Here is a 19,831-nt window from a genome sequence, read left to right as displayed (position 1 = left end):
TTGCTTGTCCAAGAATGAGTCCATCGGTTGCTGAGTGCCCGTGGCCATTTCTTTTGTTGTTGTTTCATCTCTTATTTCTTTATTTGACTTCCTGCCTGCTTTTCTCGGTGGTTCAGAGGTGAAGCTTGCTTCTTTGAGTTTGTTTCTTGTTAGAATACGATCTATGGTAGGAGGAGGGGAGGGGAGGGGCAGTGAAGGGGAAGGGATGACTGCTAGAGCAGTGGCTGAGGGAGAGGAAGGGGGGGAGGAGGGATCTTCATCCACCAAGGATTCAAAGGGATTGGAGGAGGAGAGGAAAGGCTGGGTCGAGATGGGAGGGGGGGGGAGCAGCTTGGGATTCCGGGAGGGGCTTAGTATTAGGGCCTTGCTGGGTGGGGTTTGATTTCTTTTTTTTTACTTGCTCCCATGTGCCTTCAGAGGTTTCAGCATTTTCATTCAGTTCATTTACTTTTATCTTACTACACCTATTAGTGAAATGACCATATTCGTGGCATACCTTGCATTTGAATGGTATTTGTTCGTAGTCCAGCTGCTGAATATGGGTCCATTGGTCCACTTTGATCTTGATGGCTTCCGGTAGGCCTTTCCCTAAGTCGACTTCAACGCAGATCCTTGCACAAGCATGCATGTTTTCCTTTGGTTCACATATGTCAATGTATTTTCCCACAGCATTCCCAATAGCTTTAACAGATTCGTCCCCCCAGCAATGCAGAGGGAGGTGAGGCAAGCGTACCCATACCGGAACAGCATTTGGGATATCCATTTCCGGGTCGAAATCAGGGGACCATCTATTCAGGTAGAGGCCTCTCGAATCCATGAAGTAGGGACCATTTCTGAAGATGAGATTCCGGTCTTCTTTTGTTTCAAAGAGGAAAGTATAGAAGCCCCTTCCGCAGAATCTAATGGCGATTTTCCCTTGAATGATCGCGTTCCAGTTACGTTCTACCCATTTTTGGACTGCTCTGGGAGATGGCCAGAGGCCAGTAAACTGACCTACAAGACCCCTCTCAGCCAAAGAGATCGCTGCCTTCCTCGGGAGACTGGGAGGGAGAGAAACTTCAGGGATGTCGGCCAGCTTCTTGACAAACTTTGATGCAGAGGGACGGATTCTTGAGGTAGTATTTTCTGGAATGAGAGAAGCAAATTTTTTTTCCTGATCTTCATTGTCTTGCTGCGAGGAGGAGTCAGTCCCAGCCATGACAGGAGCGGAGGGAGGCCAGATTCGCCGATGAAGAGAGGGGCGGAAACTGGAAAGAAAGCAGGGGGAAAGGCCCCACAGCTAGGGCCGAGCAGGAGGCCCGAAAGGCGAAGAGAAGCTCTGAGAAAGGAGCCCAGGTGGGCCAGCGGGAACAGGAGAGGGCCCAGCAGCAGGGCTGCCAGGCAGAAGGCCTGCGGGAGGCCTGTCAAGATCGCAGAAGGCAAGCGCGGGAGCTCCAGTTCGAAAATCGCCCTCCTCCCTTTTCCCTCAATAATCTCTTTTCATTTTAAAGGAACTCTGTTAGTAAAGACCAAGTAAAGGTTTCATTGAAAAATCTTGTGTCAAATACTCGTATCATAAATTTCTTTGGAGTTGTTGATGTCTAGCATTTCTTGAAGAATGAAATACATTAGAGTTTTGTGTCAATGTTCTGGAAACATTTACTTACAAATTGTATGTAGTTATAAAGAGATCCTTAAAGAATCATTTAAAGATAATTATTGACGCATAGCATAAAAACCATCTTGGTGTATTCAAGTATGATATGGGAAACCTGTGTGAGTGCAAAAAGTAATGACTAGAAGATGAAAATTTTGTAATATCATATACTACAATGACATGTCCTCGGACCTGCATTGACAATATAAGTCTGGAACTGCAACTCGATAAGGCTTGAAGAAAGCTTGGGTAACTGCTCAAACATGTCACCAATATAAGGAACGAACCTTGAAAGAATATTTGAAAATACGAAGTGACATATATATTAAAATTTCAAGGTTCTGTGTTTCCTTTTTGAAACATTATGATTCAGAAGCAAGATATTGTTACAAAGCATTGACATCTTGCATTGTTAAAATCTTGGAAGATGCATTGTATATGTTGATGTTAATTAAAAACTCATCTTGATGAAGGAAGTGCATTGAATATGATAAGCTCACAATGAATAAGAGGACAAGTCCTCTTTCAAGGTTTAAATTCCTCTCAATAAATATAAATGGTTTACAGAACCGAGTTGTTGTGACATATATATTAAAATTTCAAGGTCTTGTGTTTCCTTTTTGAAACATTGTGATTCAGAAGCAGGATATTGTTACAAAGCATTGACATCTTTCATTGTTAAAATCTTAGAAGATGCATTGTATATGTTGATGTTAATTAAAAACTCATCTTGATGAAGGAAGTGCATTGAATATGATAAGCTCACAATGAATAAGAGGTCAAGTCCTCTTTCAAGGTTGAAATTCCTCTCAATAAAGATAAATGGTTTACAGAACTCGATGTGTGTAGAAAAGCTCGAGAAACAATGTTTCACTAAATTTCCCAGAATCATGATTTGTGTTGAGATATATTGTACTAGATGAAATCCAAGCTCTAAACAGGTATGAATTAGACATGGCATTCATAATCTCATGTATCATAATTATCCTAACGCACGTTAGAGAGATACTAAGAATTCCCCTATTCTAAACATAAATGACACTTGTCTTTACAATATGCCTATGTTGGAGGTCAATGATGCCCTGACACTTTTCTGCTTTTGGGCCTCACCATTTGGAAGTAGCACATATATATATAATAAAAATTTTCCTTTAGTAATGACTTAAAAGAGTCGAAAATAATATGACTTAGTATTATTACATGAAGGTAGAAAATGATACCTCAACATGATTGCATAAGGCAAAAATGCCTCAGGTCTAACAATAGAAGGTCGAAGGACTTCTCAAATTACCTTAGAAAATCATAGTCAATACAAAAGCAAGATTACATTTTGATATATACCCCTTTTTTAAGAAGAAAAGGTTCAATGGAACTTACCTTGTGCACAAACTTATGATTGTACTTCTCGTTTTAAAACATTCCACAATAAAATCTATATACTACAATGATCTTTGAAGGTCTAGAACAGATTTCCTTAATTTCATAAGGAACCGAGATGGTGTCACTTTGAACAAAGCATCCAAAAAGAAGTTGAAAATATATTTTTCATCCTTTTTGAGTTCTGGAAGGCACTATACGTAAGAGGAGGGTTTGAGCTAATGTCTCAGTTTAGATTGATATCTTAGCTTGAAGTGTTTTCATGAAGCTCATGACTAATACCTCTAGAGGATTTGTTATGGCTCTTGGAACTAACCTTGTCTAAAAGGAAAAATTGATGCTACAATTAAAGTGTTGAAGATCACCAACCTGCATGAAGATCAGTGAATTTAATACTTAATAGGTATGTGTCATCATCTACAATGATTTTTTAAGTATTCCTGGATCTCAATAATCTCTTGTCATTTTAAAGGAACTCTATTAGTAAAGACCAAGTAAAGGTTGGATTGAAAGATCCTATGCCAAAGACTTGTATCATAAATTTCTTTGGAGTTGTTGATGTCTATGATTTTTGAAGTATTCCTGGATCTCAATAATCTCTTTTCATTTTAAAGGAACTCTGTCAGTAAAGACCAAGTAAAGGTTTGATTGAAAAATCTTGTGTCAAAGACTTGTATCATAAATTTCTTTGGAGTTGTTGATGTCTAGCATTTCTTGAAGAATGAAATACATTAGAGGTTTATTTCATTTAAGAATAATTATTGACACATAGCATAAAAAGCCATCTTGGTGTACTCAAGTATGATATGGGAAACCTATGTGAGTGCAAAAAGTAATGACTAGAAATGAAAATTTTGTAATATCATATACTACAATGACATGTCCTGGGACATGCATTGACAATCTAAGTCTGGAATTGTAGCTCAATAAGACTTGAAGAAAGCTTGGGTAACTGCTCAAGCATGTCACCAATATAAGGAACGAACCTTGAAAGAGTATTTGAAAATACGAAGTGACATATATATTAAAAGTTCAAGGTTCTGTGTTTCCTTTTTAAAGCATTGTGATTCAGACGTAGGATATTGTTACAAAGCATTGACGTCTTGCATTGTTAAAATCTTGGAAGATGCATTGTATATGCTGATGTTAATTAAAAACTCATCTTGATGAAGGAAGTGCATTGAATATGATAACATCACAATGAATAAGAGGACAAGTACTCTTTCAAAGTTTAAATTCCTCTCAATAAAGATAAACAGTTTACAGAACTCGATGTGTGTAGAAAAGCTCGAGAAACAATGTTTCACTTAATTTCCCAGAATCATGATTTGTGTTGAGATATATTATACTAGATGAAATCCGAGCTCAGAGGGATCCAAAATATTAGAAAAGTTGAATTATGATTTGATTGTGCCAAAGAGAGAAGTAAATAATGACTTCCAAAATAGATATACAAGATCTAGCATATAACAGATGGCAACATAGAATATTCTCTCTGATTTTCAGATTTCTTCAATAGAAACGTAATTTTCATTATCGTTTGAAAGCTTCCAAATGTGACCAGCCTTTTGGAGATTTTAGAGACTATGTGGGATAAGGTAATTGTTGGTCAAAGGCCTAAATTATGGAACATACAGGATGCACGGATCCAACTACAGTATAAGCTTACATAAAGAAGGTATCGGCAAACTCTGATGGTTTTGGACGATGTTTGGTTTGCATCACATCTGGAAGCCTTGCTGTTTGAAGCAGAAGGATACAAAACAGTTGTCACAACCAGAGAGAATTCCCCTGTTCTAAACAAAAATAGCACTTGTCATTACAATATGCCTATGTTGGAGGTCAATGATGCCCTGCCACTTTTCTGCTTTTGGGCCTTTGGTCAACCTTCCATCCCAGCAACAGAAGAAGAGGATCTTGTTAAACAAATATGAATTAGACATGGCATTCATAATCTCATGTATCATAATTATCCTAACGCATGTTAGAGAGATACTAATTTTGCAATCAATATCCAAAAATTTGCAACATAACAATAATGGCTTGATAAAACTCCAGCAGAAGTTTGCAACTTAGGGATTTATGCAGAAAATGTTTAACTGGTACTAGATCTGTAGGTTCTAGTAGAATGTAAGGGTTTGCCTCTTTCCTCCAAGGTAATTGGAAGTTGTTTGCATAATAAGCCATTGTCATCTTAGAAAAGTGCCAATAATAAGCTCTCAAGGTCATAATCTATATCACATTATTACAAAGATAACGTCCTTGATCGCTTGCAAATGAGTATAGATATCCTTGATGATGAACCAATGCAATGCTTTTTGGACTTGGGGGCATTTCCCAAAGGTAGAAATTTCAATGTAGACTTTCTATTGGACATTTGGATATATGTTCGAGGGATGGAATGTGAAGATTCTTTCATGGTCTTGTTAGAACTTGCAAAAAGAAATCTCCTAAATCTCATAAGGGATCGAAGGTATGGAATTTGTTTATAGTTCTTTAAATTTGTTAATTGTTCTATTTGTTTTTATATTGTTGAACTAAATTGGATTGCAAATTCAATAATATTTTGAAAATTTGATGACCAAAGCTAAATAAAAAAATTAACTTTCCTCACATCGCTCTGAAATGAATATAAAAGGCCTCTTCATATTTTCTTTTTCAACTTGAATTTTTTTTCTTGTTGCATCCTTCCATGCAACATAAAATTTGCAGAGAAGTCAAAACTTACTAACATATGCTAAAATTTATACAAGAAAGACATTGAAAGCTTGATTTTCTTTACATGATTTCTAAAAGAATTAAGAATCAGGAAGTTACGATCAATTAGTTTGTTCGTCTCACACAAGAGATAGAATGGGGCTTTTGAATTTTACCATTACTGGTTTGGCTAATACAACTAGAATTTGATGTTTTAGGAGTAGAACCATCGACTATAGTTGTGCCTCCGAGTTCTATTTTTCTCAACATGATATAATGAGGGATTTAGCCTTGCGTCTGGAAAGCCAGGATAGTATCATCCAGCGTAAGAGGATTTTCATGCCTTGCAAGGAAGCAAAGCTTATAATAGGTACACATCAAGCACATGTGCATTCCAAATTTGAGGTCAGTGTTGTATATTAGTTTCCTCGTATCTCCAATTTACATACAAACTTCCACTATCCGATGTTGTTTAAAAATGATCTTGCCAAATTATTAATTACAGACAGACTTTAAAGGCTTTGAACTTCTTTTCCTTATCATTTATTTTTTATTTTGAAATTTTTATGCTCTGCTTCCTCGGAATTCTTCATTGCTATGGCAGTGAATTGTTTATGAGATGGATGATAAAGTATATTATTCTTATTCATGAATCTTTTGATTGCAGGGTGCCATGGAATATAATAGGGAAACATTGACATACTTTAAAGAAAGGGGGGTCTCAGTAATCTTTCTTTTTAGGCGTAACATTTTGAGGAGATATGTATCCATCCTAGCCAATGTGTTTGACAAGGAAGCAAAGCTTATAAATGGCACACACCGAGCACATGTGCATTCCAAATTTGAGGTCAGTGTTGCAAGTTTCTTTAAAATATTTTCATAATATCTTCTTTCCTTGTGTACATGTATATTAGTTTCCTCATATCTCTAATTTCCATACAAACTTCCACTATGCAATGTTGTTTAAAAATGATCTTGCCAAATTAGCAATTACAAACTTTAAAGGTTTTGAACTTATTTTCCTTATCATTTCTTTTTTATTTTGAAATTTTTATGCTCTGCTTCCTCAAAATTCTTCACTGTTGTGGCAGTGAATTGTTTATGAGATGGTTGATAAAGTATACTATTCTTGTTCATGAATCTTTGTTTTCTTTGAGTTGTATCCCATCTTGGCACCCTATTGAATCATACCTATGACTTTATATGTGCAAAATAATGAGAGAATACAGTAAAGTATGATCAAGAAATTTAAATAGATTTTCTTAAGGACACATACCCTTTTACTTAATTTTACTTGCAAGGAGGGTTTTCTGTAGGATTTAACTTTGAGCTACTCACTGCATGCAGAAATTTTAGCAAGATATAAGCCAGTTGTGAACATGACCTTTCTGCCTGCATACTTGCGTAAAATACAAAAGACAATTGATGATGCATTTTCCTTCTTCAAAAGCACTTGCCACACTGTAATTTATTATGAAGAAATAAGCAAGCCAAAGGTAATGTGAAATTCTGTATTGTACTCAGATATTTTCTAAAGGCATCAACTTGTGCCATGAATTTTAACATTGAAATAATGTTGGAACTGTGAAAAATTTAGTCCAGTATGACAGTGATTTGAAGTGTATTGAATTTTTCTTCCGTTGCTACAGAAAACGATCAAGATCCTGAAATTTCTTGGTCTGAAGCTAAGGGAACTTACAAGTAGGCATGTGAAAATCCACACCAAAACTCTTTCTGAGCATGTCCATAACTGGCACGAAGCTAATAATCGTTTGAAAGGCACAAAATTTCAAGTGTTTTTGCATGATTCTTAGTTTGGAGGAACAGTTGATGTACGATAGAAATGCTTAGAAGGGCAAATTTGACTGCCCATCTGCTGGTCTATGGGCACCTAGATTAGCAACAGTACAGGGGTTACCAAAATGCCACTTCATTGTAAGATTTAAATCAATACACTCACTTTCTCACCTTTTATATTCATTTGTATGTAAATAAATAGTTTAGCTACTGTCAGAGTTAATCCAATTCAAAGGTTGGCATCTGCGGTTTTAAATGCTGCAGAAAACACTTTCATTACATCGCTAGAGAAAAACCATCCTTTGCCCAAGACCGTCGATCCCTAGGTTCAAATGTTGGGCAATTTCACACCAGTTAGCGAGAGTCTTGTACAACATGAATTGCAAGTAGTGGGAACAATTCCAGAATGTCTGGTGTCGGTTTCTGCAATAATTTCATTCAATTCTTTGAATTAATTTTCATTAATCTCAGAATCTTGGATTAGGATGCCAATTAGTGTATATTTGGTGATATGTGGTAGTAAGATGAGGTGTCTTTTGCAGATTAGTCTCATAGTCCTCTACTACATCAGCGACCAAGCATGTATATTTCAATCCTGTAGATTAGTAGAATGCAACAATGTTCATGTTAGTGGAGTTTTGTGTCTCATGTAAGTTGAGGTTTATTTAGTGGTGCATTTTGGATCTTTTCACTTGTTAGCTTTCCTCGTGTTAAAGTTGGATATGTTTTTTATTGATTAATTTTTAGGGAGCCATGAGTCCCATTATCACATTGATGAAGAAAAAACCCACTTTAACATGAAGTGAGAGATCTGAATCTCGAGCTTGTCCCAAACTTTAACAATGCTTTTACCAACAAATCATCTTGTTTCCTTATCCGAGATGCTCTGCAACTTCTGCAATGCTTAACAGGCACTCGAGAGGGGCGGAGGGGATTTGGGTGTTTTTCATTGCATTGATTTTGCTCTATCGGGCTGCAAAATTCTTCAAAGAAGGTTGAACAAAAATAAAGAAAGCAGAGACAACTCCACAAAAACACTAAGAATAATATCATGGCTACTGTGAACATCATTCCAGTGTAAGGGAAGGTAGAAGCATGGTCAGAAAAGCACACTTATATGAACATGAACAGGAACTATGTGGAAGCATCAACATTTGTTCACTGAATGAAATCCAAGTAAAACTTATTGCCATTTGATCTTCCAAAATGTGCAAATAGTTTTGTTGGTTGGAACAATGCTACAAGTTATAATAACAGAGAATTTTATGATATTTATATGAAATATTAATTCAATAAAAAATAATAATAAAAAACTTTGAAGTACCATAAATCAACTTCGTTTTATACAACTTTAGAATTTCATTTTTGCTACATCTTTGCATCTTATTTAGATTTGCCTATTCCCCAATTTATGTCTTATGACGTTTCCTTTGCAACAACTAGTGCAAATGCTAGTTAAATTATATTTAAACTAAGTGACAGGTACTAGCTACTATATAACATTTGTTTATTTTTGTCATCAAAATACAACCATATTTATTTATTCGTTAGAATTTTGCCATTTCCATTTTTTATTTATTTTATGATAATCAAACTTTTATTTATATGGACTAAAACATTAACATAAAATTAGAGTTATTTATTAATTAAAAGTTTATAAGATAATTAATTTTGGAAAAAAAATAAGAAATAAAAGAGGTCATCTATATTTTTATATAGAGCAAAAGTTTATAAGATAATTAGTTTTTGTTAATATTGGTGAGAAAAGTAAATGAGGTCATCACTTTTTATAAAGATAATTAGTTTGGACAATTTTTGTTTAGGAAGTAAATTAGGTCATTAGTTTTTCAGCAAATACTTAGTTGAATAATTTTTAATCTAGAAAGTGGTTGTTAAGGATTTTTTTTTATAAATGGGGATTTTTTCTTCATCTATTTTTCCTATACTTATCATTCATTAGTTATATCTATCATAAGTTTTGATTCTTAGTTTTGATAATAAATTGAAAAGCTGAATTGTAAAGATTCTAATCACTTAAAATCTTCAAAATAAAATAAAAGTTTTTGGAATAATAAGAATTAATATTTATTTAATTGACATAATGACTTTTTATTTATTTGTTACAAATAATTATTATTATTAATAAATAAATAAATATTATTAAGAATATTTTAAGTTAATATAGATGATTAATTATGGAAATAATAATATAAATAAATTAAGTAACTAATAAATAAATAAAAATTAACCTTCAGTGACTTAGGTTTAAACATCAACAATGATAATATAAAAAACTTTAAATTAATTAATTTATAAATTAATTAAAAATAATATATTAGTTTAAATTTAAATCTAAATTATTAATTATTATATATTAGGTATTAATGAGTTATATTTAATTTATTCATTTATTTGAGTAAAAATTAAAATTAAAATCAAAATATAAACTAATTATTTTTAAATAGGTTACAAAATATAATGAGAATTCAAAATAAAAATTAAAAATAAACTAATTATATTTGGTAATCCATATTAAGTTATATTTAAACAATGAAATAATAAACTGATTTATTTATCTAGAAATAATTAGTGGCATAGGTTTTAACATTAATAGTAATAATATAAAAATTTTACGAGAAATTTTTCGGCGTAAATCACATGATATATAATTTATCGACGCATTTCGAACCAACCAGTGTGGTTCATCGTCAGGACAAGTTGAAGAAACAGATCCAACTTTGCATGTTAAATAGTTTGAGCAGAGCCTCCAACGGCTAACTTGACCAACGACTAAATTTGACTTTGGACCAGGGTCATAAAAATAAGTTATTTAATAAATTAAATGGAAGTTAGTTATATTAAGTGACCTTACCTTTATATATATATATATATATATATATATATATATATATATATATATATATATATATAAAGTAATTTTAATTGGTTGTTAAGTTAATAGTTAGTTAAAAAGGTATTATTTAATAAATACATAAAAAATATAAATATTAGAACGAGAAAATAATATTAAGTTAAATTGAATATCTAATTGTTAAATTAACCTAAAATAAATAAATAAATAAATAAATTATCCAGATTTAAATTAATTGTATATATGAATATACCTAAAAGATTAAACTACCTTATAAAAATTATATATATATATATTAATTTAATTAAGATAGTAGTTAGTTATAAAAGGTACTAATAGTATAAAAATATTAAAATAAGCCAAGGGGTGGAAAGAATAAAAATATTTTAATTAATCAGAAAAAATAATTGTATATGTTAAATTAACTTAATATTATAATTATCTAACAGTTCAAATAATTAGATGAGCCAAAAAACGAGGGGAAGGGAGGGAAAGGAAGAAAGCGACTAGGAAGAGAGTGTTAGGACCCAACACCTACTAATTTTCCAGCCATCCTCTCTATTGAGATTGCTCGGCCTCTTTTCAATCTCAAGAGCTTCCCTAAATTTCCGATGATGGAACTGCGAAACTCTAGCAATAACACTAGCCTCCTCAATACAAACATGATGATTGGTTTTTTCCGCATGCTCAGCTAAAGCAGAAGACTTTGCTCTCCTATGCTTAAGGTCAGCTGCATGCTCACTAATCCTTTGATTAATGGAGCGACCAGTCTCACCAATATAGGGGGTCCCACAAGAACAAGGGATAATATATACCCCTTTCATATCTTTAGAGTCGATAGGATCCTTCACTGATATGAGGGACATACGAATGGTGTTAAGGGGCCTAAAGGTCACGAGGACACTATGCATCTTGAGAATCCTTGCAATATTATCAGTGGTCCCTTGAACAAGCGGAATATGGACACCTAGAATTCGTTCCTTCGGTTCCCTTTTAGCAAGAGAGTTCTTGGCAGCTTTTAGGAAAGCCTGCTGACCCATATATCTACTATAACCATTCTCAATAAAGACATCAAGGAGATGGGATTTTTCTTTCTCAAAACTCTTTTTATCCGAGATCTTTAGGGCCCGAGTAGCAAGGGTATTAAGAACACCCATCTTCTGAGCCGGGAAATGGTGGGAATTGGCATAAAGATACTGCTCTGTAAGCATTTTCTTTCGAAAAACTTGGTGGGAGAGGGAACCATCACTATTCTTAGAAATAAGAATATCAAGGAAAGGGAGGCAACCATCAACTTCCTACTCCTTAGTGAACTTAATGGCCGAGGATTGATTATTGAGATGATCGAAGAAGAGATCTAATTCCTCTTGGCCGTGAGACCAGATGACATTGGTGTCATCCACATACCTTTTCCAAAGCTTGGGCAGGAGTCGGGATGAGTTTAGAGCCTTGGACTCAAAATCTTCCATAAAAAGATTAGCAACGACAGGGGATAGGGGTGAGCCCATGGCAACCCCAAAGGTTTGCTCAAAGAACTCTCCCTCAAAACTGAAAAAGGTGGAAGTGAGGCAAATCTCAACTAACCGAGTGGTGTCAAGATTTGTTAGGCGGTTGATCACCTCCATGGCCTCATTAATAGGGATGCAAGTGAACAGGGAAACTACATCAAAACTAACAAGAATGTCCCTAGGGTCAAGCTTAATGTCCTTGAGTTCATCAATAAAGGAAGTAGAGTCTTTTACGAAGGACTCCGTACGACCAACTAAGGGCTTAAGCCTTAACGCAAGGAACTTAGCAAGAAGGTAGGTAGGACCTCCAATGGTGTTGACAATGGGCCTTAAGGGAGCTTCTTCCTTGTGAATTTTAGGGAGACCATAGATCCTAGGAGTGATAGGGTTGCTCTCAATGAGTTTATGGTGTAGGGAACTCATTGAGCTAATGGATTTAATGGCAAGAGCCATATTCCTAGCAACCTTTTCTAATGGTGGGAAGCTTTTTATAGCTACCACCATTATGAAGATGATCCAACATCTTATTGCGGTAATCAACCCTGTTAAGAATGACGGCAGCTCCACCCTTGTCTGCCTTTAGAACAACGATATCTTTAATCTATAAATTAAATAAAAATAATATATTAAATCAAATTATTTATTATTATTTAGTAGGTATTTAATGAATTATATTTAATTTAATTTATTCATTTATTTCATTAAATAAGAATAAAAATAAAGAATTAATTAGATTTATTATTTATTTTGTAAAAAAAAAAACAAAATAAACTAATTATATTTAATTAGGTTACAAAAACATAATGAGAATTCAGATTAAAATACAAATACCAATTAAAATAAATTAATCATATTTGGTAATCCATATTAGGTTATATTTAAAACAATGAACTAATAATCTTATGATATTTATTAGAATTAATCAGTTTTATTATTTAGTGTTAGTTTAAATTAAAATATGAAATAAAACAAATATAATTGAATAGTTTATATATTTTAGTCTTATGAATTAGTTGGTTTCTACTTTAATTTAACAATAAGTATTTATTTATTTGTTCTGATCGATAAATTCTTCTCTCAATCTATCACTCAATTTCTGTGCTGATGATGGATCCCCTTTGGGGTTCAAAACTTCGACATGATGAACAAGGTATTGTGGATAATCCGGGTCATATTTTTCCAATGATAATATACTTTTTTATTTTAAAATCTATTTTTTATATCAAATTTTCTCAATAACCAAATTAACAACTAAATTAAGATTAAATCTAATTGCAAAATATTAAAAGCACTGGTAAGTCTTGTTCAAAACAATTATACACAGTCCCTCATAGCAAAGACCATGCAATAGGGCCTACTTTGGCAATCTTGTTATAATTTTAAAATTAAAACAAATTTGAAGAATCACTAGTTGATTTTAAATTAAAAACAACTTTAACTCAAATTAGAGGAGAAGTAAAACATCTACACATCATAAAATGATTTGTTGTTGGTTGGCTTAGGTAAGGAATGATGCTAGTCAATTTTAGACTAAAATATGCCATAAAGTAGGGTATAAACACAAAATCTTTATGTCATATAATATTTTTTTTGTAGATCAAATGTCGTTGATGTCTTTGGAAAAAGACAACAAATATTGTCTTCACCAAAAATATAGGAGAACATGATATATATTACCTAAGCATGCCATAAGAGCTTACCCATCAACGTATTATTCATTATTACTTTTTCATATGAGGAGGTAGCTCAAAGAAAGAAAAAACAAACATAATCTCTCTTTTTTCCAGAAATTAGGCTCGACCTAGGTTAGGGTCACTTAGTCTATTAAATGGAAGAACTAACTACCCACTAGTGGGATGCTATCATCTAGATTGTGTGAATTGGAGTGGAGCTTGGAACACCCCTTGGGATAGTATAATTCCCCAAAAAGTGGCTTCCATCCTCACCTTCCTTACCCCTCCCCATGAGGTTCGAACCTAAGACCCAGTGAAAACTAAACTGCACCCAAAACAATTGATCTACTAAAAAAATGAGCAATGAGTTTGCAATCTGTTTTTAGTAATTATAAATAGGTAATTCCTAGAGAGATCTACAATAGTGTGTTTTTCATCAAGATCATATATATTTATAATAAAAATTAAAATTTGATTGAAAGTTGAGAGGTTTCACAAGATAGATAAGAAGTTAGCCATAGTCAAATTTACTATAAAGTAAATGTGGTTACACTTCAAAACAAAATTACAAGGTAATAGGCCACCACAATCTACATACATTCAATGTGAAATGGGAAGACTATAAGAGACATGATCGACCTAATCTTACAAAGAAATCAATGATGAATCCTAACACAACCGAACCGGAACTAGAAATTTGGGAAGAAGCCTCTCATATACATGGTTGAAAGGAAACATTGGAATTCACAAAATTCTATATACACTCTAAAAATGCAAGGTAAAATAGTAATTGTTTAATAACTTGATTACCATCAATATATTCATAGACGATATAAATATCTGTAAATATTTAATCTCTTGGACCTTACAACCTTTGAAAGTCTTAAAATAGCCTTGCATCTGAATTGCTATCTAAAAGCATAGAGACAAAATTATTGATGGCTTCAATTAGGTTTTCGAATAAAATAGAAAAAGAAAGAAAAAATCACAGAACAACACCTAGATATTGATCCCAACCTTAGGATTCCATGGAGAGTCCTACCCTCTACCCCATCTAGGGTCATATACTATGTTCATGTTGGAACTCTAGTAGGTCATCCCTGCATTATACATGTCGTGTGCCTCTATGACACCACTTGCACGACACAACATAACTTAGTCAGATCAGGGCACCCATCATGGCTCAAATAAACATAAAAAAATTATTTACTTAATATTATTTTTAAGTTGATGTACGTAGTTGGATTTGGTAGACCTTCCCTAAGTGTTACTCATCATTGAGTATTACTCAGAGATTGGAGTTAGTAAATTAACTATAATAATATTTGAACAAACCCATTTACAATACTATGATACTCTTTAAAAAAAAGAGTTCAATTTTTTTCTCTTTCTTAAGACAAGCCTGAGTAAAGATCAATCTGAGTAAAGTTTGAGGGTTAGTGTAATGACCAAAATTTGTATACACAATGGAAATATTTAAAATACTTCGTAGAAAAAGACATACATCGTAGGATAGTAATGGTAAATTGTATATTGTATAAATAATTGATGTAGGATGATACAAATGAGAATGAGGGTCTTGTATATATAGACAGGTAAGTACCCTTTCACGAATAGGCATGTCTCTAAGACATGCCTTTTCATCACTAACTAACTAACCATTAGTTAATTTACTTATTATTTATTATTATATTTATATTTACATTTATTATTATTTCTATATGAATTATATTCATAACATTGCCTTCCCCTTCAAAAAACTTTGTCCTCAAAGCTTGTTGATGAAAGGACATGATCTCTTATCTGGTACAGATGTCTTCTCTTCTCGATACAGTCATCTTTGTTAATACAAGTTGATATGATCCTTAGATTGATATATAAAATTGTCATACTAAGAACATATCGGACCATCCTAGATTGATCTTCTGCAGAATCAAATTTTGTGACGAATCATTATCGTGGGACTAGATTCTGCAAACTTCAACATTCATGGAAACATAAACTTGTCATTTATTTTCTGAGTGATACTGGTACATAGATTGATTGGAAATTCTGCTCTTGTGATTCAGATGTTGATACATAGTTCTTTTGGTTGGAATTTCCCTTATCTTGTTAGTCAATGTTTCTTGATTTCCTTCAGGTGTTGTTGTTGAATTGGTGACTGAATCACCATTCGGAATGTCCATCGTTTGAACTGTAACTTCTACATGAGACTTCACTTCAATAGAATTTGGATTTCCCTAAACTGTGAGATTAGTGGAATCGGTGTTTGTTTCTTCTTCCCTAACTTGGACTACCACATCTAGTGATTTTTATGCTTCCTTTGTAATAATTTCTTCGAACCTATTCATCAATGATTTGTTATCGTCCTTAAGTTTTTAAATTTGTTTGAGCAGATTTTGGTTATGATTTTTGAGATGTAAGCATTCCTCATTTTCTGAGCCAACTTTATTTTGCCCTTCAAGCTTCTCATATTTTAAACACTTGATTTGTTATAATAATTTTTTGTTAAGTTATTTTAAACATAAATTTTCCTCTTCTTTCTTTGATAGAATTTCATTGAATTTTTGTCAAAAATTTATTTTTCTTATTCTAGCTTGTGCTTCTTAGTTTTACACTTTTTGACTTGTGCAAAAAGTTTCTCATTGTGATTCCTTAGATGCCAAATTTCTTCATTGCTTTCTATTGATTTTTCATGAAACCGATCTTGGAGATCTTTATATTTCTTTTCTGATGCTTCATTCTCTTTTTGAAGTTTTGCGATTTCTTCTTTTAATTTTTTATCTTGATATTCTTCTAAAGTAAACAATATTCGACATTTGGGGCAAGGTATTGTGCGATTTTTAAAAATCGATAAATATTGATCTTCTGCTCCACAAAATGGACATCTGGTCCAAAATGTAGAGTTATGTATGGAATTCATAGTTTCTATGTTCATCTTCAAATTAGAATCTATCTTTCGTCTTGAAATGAGCTTTTGGGTTCTTAAGGTAATCCTTTCCTAAATTCTTATAGTAAATATTATTATCCTCTCTCCTTTTCTTTTAAATAACCTTGAACCTTAGTTTTTTTTGTAAACTATTTTTTTTTAATAATTTAATTAATTAATTAAATATATATATATCTATATATATATATATATATATATATATATATATATATATATATATTAATTAATTAAATATATATATATATATATATATATTAATTAATTAATTAATTAATTATAGAGTTATGAACTATATAATATAATTACATTTTAATATATAAATTATTATGTTATGGCTTTAAAAAAAATCGACTTCGTCAAAACTTACGATTGTTGGTGAAGTCGTGTTTCACCATGGGAAAATGACGAGCACACAGGGTTCAAAGCACCCGAGTCCAAAACACGGTCGGTTTTATGGCCAGTTGGGTGTCGACAGAGTCGCAATAGGAAGAGCAGCGATGGAAGCTGGTCGTTCTTGGTAATTTTGTAGAGGATTGGTGGTTGACAGAGATAGTGGTAAGACTCAATGGATTCCAGAACAACGACCACTATGTTTTGGTCAATGGAGGCGGCTGGGGTAGCTACGTCGATGGCTATGGTGGTGGTAACAACAGACAACTATGACAGGGGATTTGTCAAGTTGTGGATAAGTTGTCTGGCTGTGGTTGTTTGGTGGTGGTTGGTGTATGGTGATGAGTGGTTGTGCAGGGTAGCAAGTTGAGAGTTGGTGGAAGAAGTGAATGGCGGGGTGGCTTCTGTATGCTCGGGCGGCGCTGCAACAACGAAAGAGTGTTTGGTGGTTGTGGCAACTGGAAATCTCGTGCCGCGGGTGGCTTTGGTGATGACTGATCAGCAACCCGTGGCTTGTTGTTGGACAAAAGCCAAGGTTAATTCCCTTTTTATATATTTCTTATTAATGCAATTTTTTTATATATTGTTTCTTTATATAATTTCCTTTTTCTATATATATATATATATATAAAATAAATAGAAATAGAAATATATATATATATATATATATTTCTATTTCTATTTATTATATATATATATATATATATATATATATATATATATATATATATTGAATTTTGAAATTTTAATCATTTATTTTTATGGCCAATGGCCTAGTAGCGAAACTGACTGAATGGAGAACATCCCACTTTGTAGCGAAACGATTGAATCTTGACAGCAACAATGTTGATGGAGTTTGATGTCCAAATTCGGGATTAGACATGGCTCTGATACCAATGTAACGACCAAAATTCGTATACACAATGGAAATATTTAAAATACTTCGTAAACAAATACATTCATCGTAGGATAGTAATTGTAAATTGTATAAATAATTGATGTAGGATGATACAAATGAGAATGATGGTCATGTAGATGGAGGGGGAGAGTAGGCATGACGAACAACTAGGGTTGAAAGTCTGTAGCGGACGTTGAACTCCATGGAAGGGCATGGAGGAGGGAGCTCTACTCCCTCCTACAAGTAGGTTGTTGCCAGTCGAGGTAAAAAGCCAATAGAAGAGGTCAAAGCTCTTGCTGAAGAAAGGAAAGAGAGCAAGGAAGAAGAACATGAGGGAGTCAAAGATCGGGAGAATAAAAGCACAAAAGAAAAGGAGGAAAATGACAAGGAAAAGGGAGCAAAAACCAAGGCATAGAAGGGACCCTGTAAACCCAAAACTGAGGTTACACCTAGAGTAGTTTTGAATGATCCTACTTTGCAGGCACACAGGGACCACATGCGAAATTATGCTGTCATTTGTAAATTCATGGGAGTATGGCTGTTGAGTCTTGAAATGGTCATTCATTTCCATTACACTTTCACTATTATGTCCATTATATCACCTTCATTTCACTACTATGTCACCACATTCATCCCACTTTCATTATCATTGGGCCACATTTATGTTTTTATAAACTTATTAATTCTAAGCCTTTTAAGTGAATTTGTGGTTAAAAATTAGAAAATAATGTGCATATGCTTATACCTAACAAATGGGTTGAGATTGTTGACATGTGTAGGTTGAAAGGAGGCTTCTAGAAGACCCTTATGTGGCACTTTAAGGCCAAATTCGAATTTGAGTGGAAAGAATCATGGGATCATGAGGATATGTGTCGCATCTCCTAATTATATTTTAACTCTAAGAAGACGTGTCTTATCAATTCCTATTTTGATTAGGACTCTAGAGGTAGAGGGAGAGATTCATGGACTCTCATTAATGGGATGGCTTCTCATCTTTTTGTATAAATAGGAGATCTCTCTCCTTCATTTGTTAGTTCTTAAGCTTGTTAGCTTGTGAGATGGCTTTTGAAAGCTTTGGAGAGCTTTTTTGTACTTTGTAATTTTGAAGAATTTGAATAAAGCTTTGATGTTCTCAACATGGAAGGAGATGTGAAGTAGATGTCATGGAGCATATTAGAATGTAAGGTAGAGTAGATTTCATTTTGTAATTTTTCTTTGATTTCATTATGTCATTTGATTGCTTTCAAGTTTGATAGATTAGATTTTTCATTCATGAAATTTTAATTCATGCAAGTGTGTTCAACCGGTTGATTCTAGATTAGTTTTTCTTTATATGCTTTTGCATCAACTAATGACATGAGATTAACCTCTCTGCTAACTTTTCTTTTCTTAGTTTTCTTTTTAATTCCAGTTCTGTTTTGATTTCAGTCTTCTTTACTTGATTTGTTAGTTAGTATAGAAATCAACTTGCTCATGTCATTGATGATTACCTCTGAAAGCCATAGCTAGAATACTGGCAAGGGATCGAATTATAATTTGATTTTAGTTTTACTTTTCTGCAATTAGATATTAAATTGCTCATATCATTGTCGGTTACCTCCAAAAGCCATAGCTGGACCACTAGCAAGGGATCAAATTATGAATGTGTAATTTGATTTTAGTTTTACTTTTCTGCAATTAGATATTAAATTGCTCATATCATTGTCGGTTACTTCTGAAAGCCATAGCTAGACTATTGGCGAGGGATCGAATTATGAATGTGTAATTTGATTTTACTTTTACTTTTCTGCAATTAGATATCAAATTGCTCATGACATTGATGATTACCTACAAAAGCCATAGCTAGACCACTGGCGAGGGATCGAATTATGAATGTGTAATTTGATTTTAGTTTTTCTTTCCTTGCAATTTTTTATTTCTTTGAGTGTAGTAGCTTAAATCGCTTTTCTGTATTTAGAAAGTAGCAGAGATAATAGTTTCATGATCAGTAGTTCATTATTTACTTGTTTAAATAGCAGCACATTTCCATTCTT

Source organism: Pinus tabuliformis, chromosome Q (assembly GCF_031772625.1).
Source record: "Pinus tabuliformis cultivar Carrire ecotype Pingquan chromosome Q, CPIR1, whole genome shotgun sequence".
NCBI classification, from domain to species: domain Eukaryota; kingdom Viridiplantae; phylum Streptophyta; class Pinopsida; order Pinales; family Pinaceae; genus Pinus; species Pinus tabuliformis.
This window is presented reverse-complemented; position numbering follows the sequence as displayed.